The sequence below is a fragment of the Tenrec ecaudatus genome, chromosome 2, assembly GCF_050624435.1.
Source record: "Tenrec ecaudatus isolate mTenEca1 chromosome 2, mTenEca1.hap1, whole genome shotgun sequence".
In the NCBI taxonomy this organism is placed as follows: domain Eukaryota; kingdom Metazoa; phylum Chordata; class Mammalia; order Afrosoricida; family Tenrecidae; genus Tenrec; species Tenrec ecaudatus.
Genome location: NC_134531.1, coordinates 199,159,695 through 199,173,277, shown reverse-complemented (window position 1 = coordinate 199,173,277; position 13,583 = coordinate 199,159,695). Strand labels below are relative to the sequence as shown.

At 38.4% G+C, this 13,583-nt stretch overlaps 1 pseudogene; it reads left to right on the top strand.

Annotated features, from left to right (window-relative positions):
* Positions 1 to 11,861: 11,861 nt before the first annotated feature.
* On the top strand, positions 11,862 to 13,113 carry LOC142440372 (olfactory receptor 14I1-like; annotated as a pseudogene).
* The last annotated feature ends 470 nt before the right edge of the window (positions 13,114 to 13,583 follow it).

Below are 13,583 nucleotides of genomic sequence, written 5' to 3'. Positions count from 1 at the left end.
ATACCAACCTTCTCTCTATCAGAAGGACACACTGCCCAATCCGACACCGTCTTCATAATTAGTACTCTGCTTGAGACTATTGTTACCTTCATTGTCTCAGTCATCTTTTTAGTGTCTTCCTCCTTGCATTTTCTTCTGACATTCGGCATTATATTCAATCATCTTTGCCAACACCATAATTGAAATGCTTTAATTATTTTTGCCTTCTTTATGCCTTGTTCACATTGCATATTTACACCGAATAATAATATAACTACTATGTAAATGATAGCATATTAAACATTGGTATGTTTAGAAAAACTTACGGTTTAATATTATTTTTTAGAAGTAAATTAAACTGCCACTATCAAGAAAACAAAATTAAAATACATTTGCATCTTTATTTTGGTTAGTGTTTGCTTCCTTAATTTCTCTTTCTAATTATGATTCTGATGCATATTCTTGAAATGTTACAATGGTAAAATATGAAATTATATCTTATACATAGAGAGAGTTTGCACATTGTAAGAGGACTCATTATTTTTACAATAACCTTTCAGGTTTGTTACTGATATTATATTCTGAATGGAAACATGGTTTGCCATTTATTATCAATATATTCAAATCATATGCATATTATATCTTGATTTTAAATGTGCAAAACAATTAATTTACTTTTTCTATGTAAAATAAATTATAAAAGGGCCTTATGAATGTAGTAGTTGGAAATATGGGAAATAGGCAGAAGACACAGGAATATATTGGTTGACATGACCAATCACACTGTTTCTGACATGAGAGGAGAAACAGAAAAGCAAACAAATGTGGTAGCTGCATAATCTTTCCTCAATTTGAGATTTAAGATTGAAAGGGTGGAGTTTAGCCTGTCAATCTGGTTGCAGCTTGATGACCTCACTTGGAGGAGCTAAAGTGATAAATAGCCCACTGGAGGTGGGACACAAGTTCCCCTGAAGACATTCCTCTTAAGAAGATCCATGGAGCTCTGCGAGAGTCCTGCATTTGCTGGGGACAGGTACAGACCCATGCTAGTGCTGAGATGCTTGCACCACCATTAGATCCACTACACGTTCTGCACACTGGCCTGTGATCCTCCTGCGTTCACCATCATTGCATTTGCTTCATGAATCTGAAGAGGAATTTATAGATTGGTATCAAACATATGGGCTAATATGGGACTTATGGAATTGATCTTAACTGGGCTGAGATATTTGCTCAATGTTCAATTGCAAGTCTCTTTCCTATACACCTATGAGTGTCCATGAATTTGTTTCTCTAGTCTACCCAGACTAACATTTTATGGTACTTTGGGAGTGGGGTACTAGAGAAACAAATCATAAAGACGTAGAGTGATATTTTGACTCCTGCCTCGTGGTAAGTTTTCTTCTTCGGCTAGTAAGAAGTCAGACAAGGGTATGTGGCTTACCGAGGTTGCTTTCTGGAAAGAACACAGGAAGGTAAAATGTTGATGATTTTGTTTGGTTGTAGTCTTTGGTTACTCCTGTGTGAAATGGTGCCAATGAATGTCATTAATGAGTACTTGTAGCTTAGGGGACAAAAGCACCTCTTGAATTTCTCAGAGTTTCTTAGTGAAAATGATTGACAGGAAGTCAAAATGGCTAACAGAAATCCTGGTCCTGGTTTGAGGCCATCAGAGGCCTAACCCATATATTGTATTATTAGAATCGTTTAGATAGGATTAAGATAAGCTAAATAAAGTTATGATAAACTTGACTATTACAAGAATTGCTTTCAGTTTCTGATTTTACTTTATTTATACTGATTTCTTCTGCTTATTATTATTTATTTAAGGATTGATGGAAATGATTATTGAGAAGTATGAAAATAGAGAGATTGTAAGCCCACTTGTCTTCAGATTGTAAAATGGGTTTAGGACATGCCTGCAAAGAAGGCTAGGAAAAAATAAGCCCCACCCAGTATTTTGGAGTACTCAGGGCATAAGCATTCCAAGAGCCATGCCTAGGTGACTGTTGAAAGCATGAAGTGAAAAAATAAAGGAATTCTTTTTATTTCTGAAGTTTGAACTATTGGTTTTGTCAATATCTGGAGAAACTCTGAAACCATGAAGAAAACTCCTCTGAATGTTAAAGGGCAGAAAGTTAAAGAGAGCCTGTGGGCAGACTGGAATGCTTGCTATTGACCACCTAGATCCACTTGTTTAGTGGAAGAAGGAGAAATGCAGCAATAAAGAGACAGGTTGATTCTGGCCACTGACACCCATGGATCTGGTTTACAGGAACTAGAGCAGAAGATGAAGTTCATGACCTAGCACAAGGGGGCAAGGTTTGTTGAGAATTTGTGTTGAGACCATGGTCTAAAGGCAAGGTGACCAATGCGCATCCTGCTGAGGCTAGGTGAGGCAGCCCACATTGAGTGGACCAGAAGCTGACCAGATGAAGAGAAGCTTGTTGAGCCTGTGAACTGGTGCATATTACTGCAAATGTTATGGACAGCCTGTCTTGGTTTGACCTTGCTCCTGCATGTGGACTCAGAAGATTCTAACTGGAAAGAAGATTCTTCACATCAAAGAATATGATTTTTCCCTCAGAGTGATGGGTTGTTGTATATGGTCAGTATAGAAATTGGATAACCAAAATAGAGTATAAAGGCATGAAGTTATTGGCTTAAAAGCTTTTATAGGTGGGAGAATGTATTCATAGGGTTATAGGATTAAGGTATGGTGATAATAAACTGCAATTGTTAGGCATAGGATATTTTTTGTTCACTTATAGAATGTTATGTTTACATGATGGTGGCACATATTGAATTGCATGCATTTGAGTTTTATCCTGTGTGGTAGAGATGATTTTATTATGTTTGTTTGAAAACTACATATGGCTAAAGAGTTGAGTGAAAGTGTCAACTTGACGAGAGGTGGTCTGTGGTAGTTACATCATCTGTCATCAGTTTGAGACCAAAGAGTGAAGGGGTGGGATTTAACCTATGGGGTTGCTGCTTGATGACTTCTTTTGGAGGGTTAAGGAGATAAATATCTCACTGGAGGCAGGACACATGCTCAGAGCCTGAGAAATATTCCTGTTGAGAAGACACATGAACCTTTGCTAGAGCCCTGGAGCTTAAGGAGCCAAATTGAGACCCATGCCAGCACTATGATGCTTCTATTGCTTCTAGAGCCACATGATATCCCCCTAATGACCTGTGATCTTCCAGCATTCGGTGTCATTGCATGTGTTTCATGAGTCTGAAGATGAATTTACACATTAGTATTGGTAATATGTGCTAATATCAGACTTTTAGAATTCATCTGGACTAGGCTCTGATCTTTTCTCAATATTCAATTGCTCTTGTATATAAAGATCGTTCCTATACATGTATGAGTCTCCTGGATTTTTTTCTTCAGCCCACCATGACAAACACAAGGACAAAAACTAGAGTGGGGTGTGCTGGGGCAAAAATGGTAATGGGGGTGCCATATGATGAACCTGCAAGAAACACCTTTGGACTTGCATGCTCCTCTTACCCTGACTCCCTGAAGAGTCTGCTTCTGGAGATTATATATATTCACCTCCACTGATAGTTTATGAAATAGAAGAGATGCTAAAGCCTGATCAAACAATAACTCTTCTGAATATATAAATTTTGACTTTCCTTTCTTACTCACCTCAATTAACAAATCTTGTTAGGGGTAGAATATTTGATTCCTTTCTTTTACTCATCCCTCCTCCTGGGTTAAAAGAGAGGAAGGGAGGGGGGGACAGAGAGAGGGAGAGAGAGAGAGAGAGAGAGAGAGAGAGAGAGAGAGAGAGAGAGAGAGAGAGAGAGAGAGAGGAGAGGCAGAAAGAGAGAAGGCCAACTACCCAAAGAGGCCCACTGGACAACGGAAAGGATAGAACTCAAAATAGAATAAGCATCATTATTGAGAAAAGCGCTACCAAATCCTAAGTAGACTAGAGCAGGGTTCAGAGAGAGCAGATGGAGTTAAGGGATGGGAAATACAAATCCTCTGCCATCCCTGCCCATCATCCTTGAGAGGTCAATACAACTCAAGTGACAAGTATGTTGGTCCATGTCTGATAGGAAGATGGAAGAAATAAGAGAAGAAATCATTAAATCCTAGATAATATGACCACCAATTTCACCTGGAGAGGGAAGTGCTTTACCTGATTTTAACATCTACTATGCAACCACAGTAGTCAAAACAGCCCAGTACTGAAATAATGACAGATACTAACACCAATGAGAAAGAAGAGAAAACAAAAAAATAAAAGCATCAGCATACATAGACAACTGATCATCAACCTTGGCCCCATAAGCATTAAGTGTAAAGTGGATTATCCCATTAACAAATGGTGCTCAAACATTGGATATCCACCTGTACAAATATAAAACAAGACTTTACCTCACCCCATGCACATCAACAGATTCTAAGTAGATCGCAGATCTAGAAGAAGAACCCCAAATTATCAGGAACATCAATGAAGGAATCAGGACAAACCTAAGAACTTTGAACCAGGGAAAACCTCGTCTAATTGCAATAGGGAAAGATACACAAACTTGAAGTTGAAATTGAAGTTGAATTTAACTGAATTCCACACAAACTTGAAATTGGATTTGAAGTTGAATTCAACTGAGATATACTAAGGATGAAACACCTGTGTGCATCAAAAGATTCACCAAGAGTTTAACAAGAGAACCCACTGATTGGGAGAGGATTTTCAGCAATGACACAACAGATAAAGGGCTTCTCCATCCTCACAATATTTCCTGTGCCTGAGACTTTTGTTAAAGCCGCTGTGTCAAAGCATCGCCTTGTGGACCTTCCACTATTCCACTGCCATTCTCCTGTACCAAGCATGATCTCCTGCACCAGGGACTAGACTCTAATGAAAACATATCCAAGTATGTAAGTGGAAGCCACCCCTGCTTCTGGCCAAACTTCTTCCATGATAAATTTATTTGTTCTTTTAATATTCCATGGCACTGTCAGTATTCTTCTCCAGCACCACAATTCAAACACATCAATTGTTTTTGCTCATTTAATATCCAAGTTTCACAGGCCTCTGACGCATTGTAAAGTACAATTGCCTGAGTCGGTGCACCTTAGTCCTCAATGTAACATCCTTATTTTTCAACATTCTAAAAGGGGTTCAACCTCTAGTCTGTCACTTTGTCATGCCTTGATGGCTTATGAGTTGAGGTGCTATTGGAAGTTATGTCACTAGTATTTCAAATGCCACCAAGAGACCCGAAGTCAGTCCAAGTGAACAGGATCATGAAGCTTCAATAATAAGAACAGAAAAAAATGAAAAAATAAAGTAGATTGTTTGCTAAAACCTTATGAAGTCATGACAGATTTATAAAAAATACCTTTTTCAACAACAAAATGGTGAATGCACACATGGACATCCCTAGATGGAAGAAGAAATCTAATTGTCTGCATCTGTGGAAAAAGACCATGGGGAATCTCAGTAGCAACAGCTAAAACAAGGCCAGGGAATGACCGTGGAAACAGCCTCCAATAGCTCTCATGTAAACCCAAGATTAAGTTGAAGAACATAAACAAGTCTCAGAGAACAAAAATATCAGGTGGATCCCATCTGAATTTCTTCAACATTCAAGGATAAATTTGATGTGTTTAACATGAAAAACAGCAGAACTGATGAGCTATGGGAGGAGATCAAAAACATACTTCATGAAATAAACCAAAGATCATTAAAATGTCAGGAGAGAAAGAAAAGGTCAACTTGGATTTCAGAGGAGATGCTGAAAATGTCTAATTATTATAAAGTGGGCAAAGCAATGGAAGAAATGATCTAGTTACAAAGTTCAATAGAAAATTCCAAAGACAGCACAAGAAGATAGAGCTAAATATCATAATGAAATGTGCAAAGGACTAGAATTGGACAATGAAAAGGAAAATATGCTCAGAATATCTTAAACTAAAAGAGCTCAAAAAAAGCATTCATCCTGGAGTTGCAATCTGGAAGATTGCATTGGAAAAATATTTTAAAATGCACAAAACACCAAAAGAAGATGCAAGGAAACGCCCAATCACTGTACCATAAAGAACGGGTTGAATTCCAGCATTGCAGGAGTTGACATATGGGCAAGAACCAATGGCGTGAAGAATGAAGTTCAAAGTTCACTGAATGCATTAGGCAAACACAAGTATTCAGGAATTAATGGAGTACCAATTAAAATGTTTCAGAAATCTGATGAAGCACTGGAAACACCTCCTCTATGCCCTGAAATTTGAAAGACTGTTGTTACGAGGCCAACTACCTGTAAGAGATTCATATTTGTTCAAAATCCAAGGAATGATCATCTAAAAATTCACAAACTATAGAAAAATATCACTGACACCACACACATGTAAAATTTTATCAAGATTATCCAACAAGGTTTGTAACAGTATGTTGATAGGAAACTGCCAGAAGTTCAAGCAATATAAAAGAGATTGTGAACAAGAAATATTGTTGCTGATGTTCAAAGTTCTTGGCTGAAAGCAAGGAATGCCAGAAAACATGTCTACTTATGTTTTATTGACTCTGTCAAAGTTTTAGACTGTAGGAATCTTTACACACTATGGACAACCTTGAGAAAAAGAAGGACATCCAGATTACTTTATTATGCTCATGTAGAACTTGGACATGAGTCAAGAAGCAACTGTGTGAACAGAACAAGGGGATGCTCTTTGGTTTGAGATCAGGATAGGTGCACATCAGAGTTGTATCCTCTCACTATACATTGTCAATCTGTATGCTGAGCAAATCATCAGAAAAACTGGTTTCTATGAAGGAGAATGTAGCTTCAGGGCTTGTTATCAACCTGTGTTAAGCAGATGATTCAAGCTTACTTGCTGAAAGTGAGGTCTTGAAGCACTTGTAGATGAAGATCAAGGATTGTAGCCATCAGCATGGTTTGCAGTCAATGCAAAAAAGAACAAAAATGACCCAAATCCTACAAAATTGGACCAAGAGGCAACATCAGTATAAGTAGCTTGATGTTAACAAGAACTTTGTCTTTCTTGGATCTACAATAAATGTTCATGGCAGCATCAGTCAAGAGATCAAAGACACATTCCACAGTGTAGGTTTGCTGTACAAGACCTCCTATGTATTGAAATACTGTAAGTGTCAGAGACAGCTAAAAGGACAAAGTGATCAGTCTTAAAAGTAGTACAGCCAGACTGCTCCATAGAGGCAAGGATACTGAGACTTACTGAAACAATCTTTGAACATATTGTTCAGAGATAGGAGTGCCTGGAGAAGGACATCATGCTAAGTAATGTGTAGGAGCAACAACCAGAGGACGGTACTCAGTGAGAAGGATTAGCACAGTGGCTGCAGCAAGAGACTCAGACATAGGAACAATTGCGAAGATGGAGCATCCCAGAGTTCTGTTCTCTTGTGAACAGCACCTTTTTGAGACAGAACCAACTCGATGACAACAAAATGTTCTTGTGCGACAAATTTCCTCAATACGATTTGTCTTTTGATCTCTTGACTGTTTCCTCAGGCATAGATTATAGATGCAAGCAAAACAAAGACCCTGATAACTCCAATTAAAGAACAATAGCAAAATAGCATAATTAGAATAGTTTTAGTATAATGGTCAAGCACAAATGAAAATATAATAAAGGAATGTTTCACAAAAAGATGGGCTATGTAACTTTTTGATGATAATGTATTGCTCTTTTCTTCTCTATAGGTCTAGCCAGACAAGGTCAAGAATCCCAACGCTAAGGTTTTATTGAAATTGTAGCTTTGACCATTTGAGTGGTACAGCTGCTGATCACAGAACGTAATAATAAGAAATCAGACATTGTGAGGGGCTACATACTTCAGCGATTCTGACAAGAGCCTTTTTCTCTAATCATTACGCCCAGGCTCCCTTGTCCCAGTGTGGGAGAAAGTATTTGGGGGAATGAAAATTAGGTCTCATTTCAGAAGAATTCTCAATCTAGCAGAGTTTTCACATAAAAACTTGAAAATTATATGTTTATAATGCTCAGATACATGTTAAAATATATTCATTGTGTACCTCTGCACAAATTGAGTCCATCGAGATGGGAATTTTACTGATAGTTAAGTTATAGTATAAAAATTGGATGCTTAAATTAGAAACTCAACTGGAAATACATTTCTCTGTCCTTGGAGTTTCCTGTTTATTAACAAGTAAAGTTGTACAGTATAGCAATGCCTTATATGACCATATGATTTGATGAAATTTTAAATTTAGTCCAAGATTGTTGCATGAAGAATGAGATTGCAAATCAGTTTTTGTTTTCTATTTATCACTATTGGATTTTCTCCTGTAAATTCAAATACTGTCTCTCATGCACAATTTCTTTTGGAATTTTAGTTCAATTACCATCTACTACATATTGTGGCACTCTCCAGAAGATATTTTACCATTTATGTTGGAAAAGGTTCTGCATCCACATGAGGAAAACCCCCCTAGGATTTTCTATGGAAGTGATCCCATTCCCTGCTCTAGGGGGCCAGTCTCTGTGGACACCCAGCAGAGAAGATTTTATCCATGATATACCATGCATTCATTTTCTTCATCACTGAGCTTGTACCTTAAATGGAACCATTTCTTCTAGTGCAAACTGACAGGTATCAGAAATATAGTCTCTCCATCATTTTTACAGAAAATGAATGTGCACAATATTGGGAAGCAAGAAGTCCTTTTTTTCAAGCTATTAATGCTATTGTACTTTTCATTCTTTTTATCCTACAATAAAAATAAATGTATGGGAATGGTGTAAATAAGATCAAAATTTCAACCAGTGATTATCTTTTTGTTGAAAACGTTGCCTTTCAGAAAGGTGTTCTATTAAAGAGAATGGATTTTCCTCATAATGATTATGCTTTTTAGCATCTATTGATGGACACAAAATAATTTAGCAGACTTTGCTTACTAGAATTTGGAAAGTCACACATTAATCTGTTGTTCTCAGTGTTGATCTTGACTCTGCAAAGTAAATGGTATCAGGGACACCTTTGCCGATGTCAGACACACCTATTGGCGGCATCCAGAGGCACCACAATAACTGGTTCTCTGTAGCTCTGACTACAGGGTGAGTGATCTAAAACTGCTGTGGAGCCTGGCTCTACTCCCCAGAAACCAGGTGCCTCCTGTGACTTTGGCCATGAGCAGTCTTTAAGACAACAGCAACACCAAGCTGAAATGAGAATGTCATTATGTTTCTCTTTCCACCTACATGTGTGTCCCATGCAGCAATTCAGCAACTGAGGTGTATTTACACAAAGTTCTATTCACTTCAGCTGACTTTCATTCAAGTATGTGAAATCGCCAACCATTTTTTATCCTGACATAAAGAGAATTAATCCATTGGTTCCTTGAATGATGTGTGAATTTAAGTGGATACACTTGGAAGAAGAGTTGTATTAAATATTTTATGTTATGTAATCTACATTTTAAAACATTCATTAAAATATAGAAGTTGTATTTAACATTTAATGATGAAAGTATACATGTGAGGGGTAATCATACCTTTGTTGTAGATATAAATATCAAAGCTTTGTTAAATTAATGATCAACTGGTAGTGTACTGCCCAATAAGACAATATTAGTGTTGTTTGTATATATGTATATACAGCATAAATTTATGTTATATATAGAAAATAAATTTCATATATTTGTATACATATAAATTTCTGAATATTTCATTAGCTATTCTCAATCATAAATTACTGAATATAGGAAAATTGTATAGATTTAATAATAGCTAATATCTAAACTATGACCTTTAACTAAATAATACTTAGCCTATTTTAAACATGAAATCTGACTATTAGTATTAAAATATATGAGTATTATTTGATCATCATATTAGCAATAGATGATGAGGAATCTGTCACTCACATTGCATTGAATTTTGTGTTTTATGTCAGCAAGCTATTTGGGGACACAAGTGTGCTCTCTGATTGTTGCTTTGAGATGTTTTTGCACTGTGTTAGACGACCTGACAACTCCCATTTTTTGGCTGTGACATTTGTAACCAAAGCTAGTACCTTGCTGCTATTTTGACTAATTTTACAAATAATAGAAATAAAACAAACTCACTGTTAGAGAGTTCCTTCTCACTTATAACAACCTTATAGGACGGAGTGAAACTGCTTTTGTCAGTTTTGAGACTGTAAATCTTTATGGGAGTAGAAAGTCTATTCTTTCCCTTGAAGAGTGGCTGGTGGTTTCTAACTGCTGGCCTTGTGATAAGCAGCCCAATACATACAAGTACCCCACCGGGGCTCGTATATATAATAAATGGTAGCAAGATGAAAAAATAAAAATTGTTTTTAAAATGCGATGGAAGAAGCACACCAGCCTGTGTGATCATGAGGTGCCAAAGGGATCAGGTTGAAGGCATCATCAAAAAAAAAAAAAACCACAGTGAAAGAAGGGGGAAGTGCAGAGTGGAGACCCAACGCCCATTTGTCGGCCACAGGAGGTCCCCTCACAGAGGGGACTAGGGGAGGAGATGAGACAGTCAGGGTGAGATGTAGTACCGATGAAGAATACAACTTTCCCCCAGATTCCAGATGCTTCCTCCCCACCAACTACCATGATCTGAATTCTACCTTGCAAGACTGGATAGAACAGAGGTTGTACACTGGTGCATATGGGAGCTGGAGGCACAGGGAGTCCAGGGTGGATGATAACTTCAGGACCAGGGGTGTGAGGGGCAATACTTGGAGAGTAGAGGGTGAGTGGGTTGGAAAGAGGGAACCAATTACAAGGATCTACATGTCACCTCCTCCCTGGGGGACGGACAACAGAGAAGGGGGTGAAGGGAGATGCTGGAAAGAGCAAGATATGACAAAATAATCATCTATAAATTATCAAGGGCTCATGAGGGAGGGGAGAGCGGGGAGAGAGGCGGGGGAAAGAGGACCTGATGTAAAGGGCTTAAGTGGAGAGCAAATGCTTTGAAAATGATTAGGGCAAAGAATGTACAGATGTTCTTTATACAATTGATGTATGTATGTGTATGGATTGTGATAAGAGTTGTATGAGCCCCTAATAAAATGTTTTTTTAATTGCGATGGATCACTTAATTTTTCTTAAAATGAATGTGATATAAAGTGCCTTGCCTCATCTACATCCATTGTTTGCTCCCCAAATCTCCTCACCCACGCCACCATTCCCCCATTCTAGTCCCTATAAACCAGTGTCTCAGTACTTGTCTCTATGCATCCACTCCTTCTGTTCTAGCACGGTCTTTTCATCTTCGACTTACCCAGAACTGACAGTTTGAACTATGCCTCTTTCTGTTCATGAGCCGAAAGCTATTCATGAGACATCGTCCATGTCGTAATAGGCACTGGCTGCTACTCAAATATAATCTACGTGAAAAAAATATGCCAACTTACCGACAACTTCAAAATTATGTCTGAATGTGAATGATAAGGGCCTAAGGGGTCATGGACGATTGTACCATTTACTGCAATTTAGAGGTAGCCTGCTCCATTTCAGGTCCCAGTGAGAGGACAGCTCTGCTGAGTGATTTTAGGGATATTCCAAGTTTTCCAATATGGGTCCTTGCAGTGGCACTCATATGTGCTGTGTAATGGATATATACTACTACTCAGAAGCTCTTTAAAATTACTCAAGTCCCAAAGGATTAAGCCATGGCCATTTAGAATCATATCACCTTGAAAAACCTATTAATATTAATTATGATCCCATTTTTCATCAGAACAGAAGATATCCATAGCACTACTAATTAAATTAAGGTGAAATTTATTCCAATATTTTATTATTAAAATTTTCCATTTTTTTCACTTTATTTCAATGGATGTTTTCTCCTCCTCCTTCCTCTTCATCTTCTTTCTTCAGGAATCAGAAAGAACATGGATCTCACTGCCCAATGGGTAACCTCACACATTAAAGATTTCCTGCTCACAGGGTTTTCTGAGTCTTGGGAGCTGCAATTATTACATGTTGGACTTTTCCTTCTGATTTACTTGGCAGCAAGGATGGTGAACCTCTCACCATGATGGTCATTCAGTGTCTCCACACACCCATGTACTGCTTCTTGAAGAGCCTTTCTTTTTGGATTTTTTCTGTAAATCAGTCACATGTCTAAATCCATTTACAGCTCCCTGACACACAACAATGCTATCTCTTATCTTAGCTGTGTGGCTGAAGTCTATTTTTTCTTTGCTTTTGCATCTGCTGAGTTAGCTTTTCTCAGTGTCATGTCCTATGTGTGGCCCGTTGCCGTACCCTACATTATAGCTAGGGTATGTGTGGGAAGCTGCAGCTCTTGCCGCCATTACAAGATGGCGCCGGGCAGTCAGGGCGGTGGCCCAGTTAAGTGGTAAAAAACCACTTAGAGCATGAGCCCTGCTTAGATGACGTAGTCATAACTCCACCCAAGAGTATGTTAATAAGGGTTCTGGCTAACGCACCAATCAATGCACAACACGTCCCCATAGAGCGCATATAAGCAGCAGTAGTTTGGGGCTTCGGGGTCTTTTTCCGCATCTGCAAATCGAACCCGCATTAAACGCCTGTGGAAGAATCCTGTTGTGGCGCGTCCTTCTTGCTGGCGAGACTGAGCGCGCAACAGGTATGATTTTAGGAAATTCCTCCAGAGCAACTATAGCTGGTTCATTTGTTTTTCCTATGCTACCGTCCACACTGGGAACATGTATTGGGAGCCCATTTCCAGATGCAGCAGGATTCACCAGTTCCTTTGTGACATCCCTCATGTGCTGGCCCTGGTGTCCTGTGAGATGTTCCTTGTTGAGTCTGTGTCTCTGACTCTCCGCTCATGCTTGGTCGTTGGATGCTCTGCTCTTATGATCATCTCATATTACCGGATCTTCTCAGCAGTATGCAGGATCCCTTCAGTAGAAAGTAGAGCAAAAGCCTGTTCCACTTGCTCCCCACAGCTGATTGTCACTGTGCTCTTTCTCACCACCGGGCTCGTCGCTGCCTTGGGACCAAGTCCCACAGAGTCCTCCATTCAAGATTTAGTGACTGCTGTGTCATACTCAACTCCCCTTCTGGAATCCCATCGTACACAGTCTGAGGAATGAGGAGAGGAGAGCTTCCCTGTGGAGACTCTTTAACAAAACGCATCCTTAGCAAAAGTAACAACTGGCTTTTACTTGGCAATGCTCTACATCAGAAGTTTAGTTTTTTCCTCAGCTATTGACTTTAGTCTTAAAACAGCTGTCAGAGAACCATCATTTATATCTGTGTAAGTCCCATACCGCTTTTGTTGCTGTGTTTAAGCAAAGTCTTTATTCATTTCTAATTCAGAAACTTGTTAATTGCCTTTATGTTAACCTGACTATATACACGAATGTTATTCCCATTTTTCAATTGTTAAAATGGGTTAGAACACGTTAAGTTACAGAACAGTGAAAAAAACTAATTGCCTAGTATAATTTTTTTTCTAAAGTCTACAGATAAATAAGTTTGTGAATCAATGCTGAGATGATGGATTGTTAAAGCATCATAAGTTTTTTTTTAATAAATCTTTTTATTGTGGCTCATACAACTCTTATCACAATCCATACATACATCAATTGTGTAAAGCACCCCTATGCATTCGTTTTCCT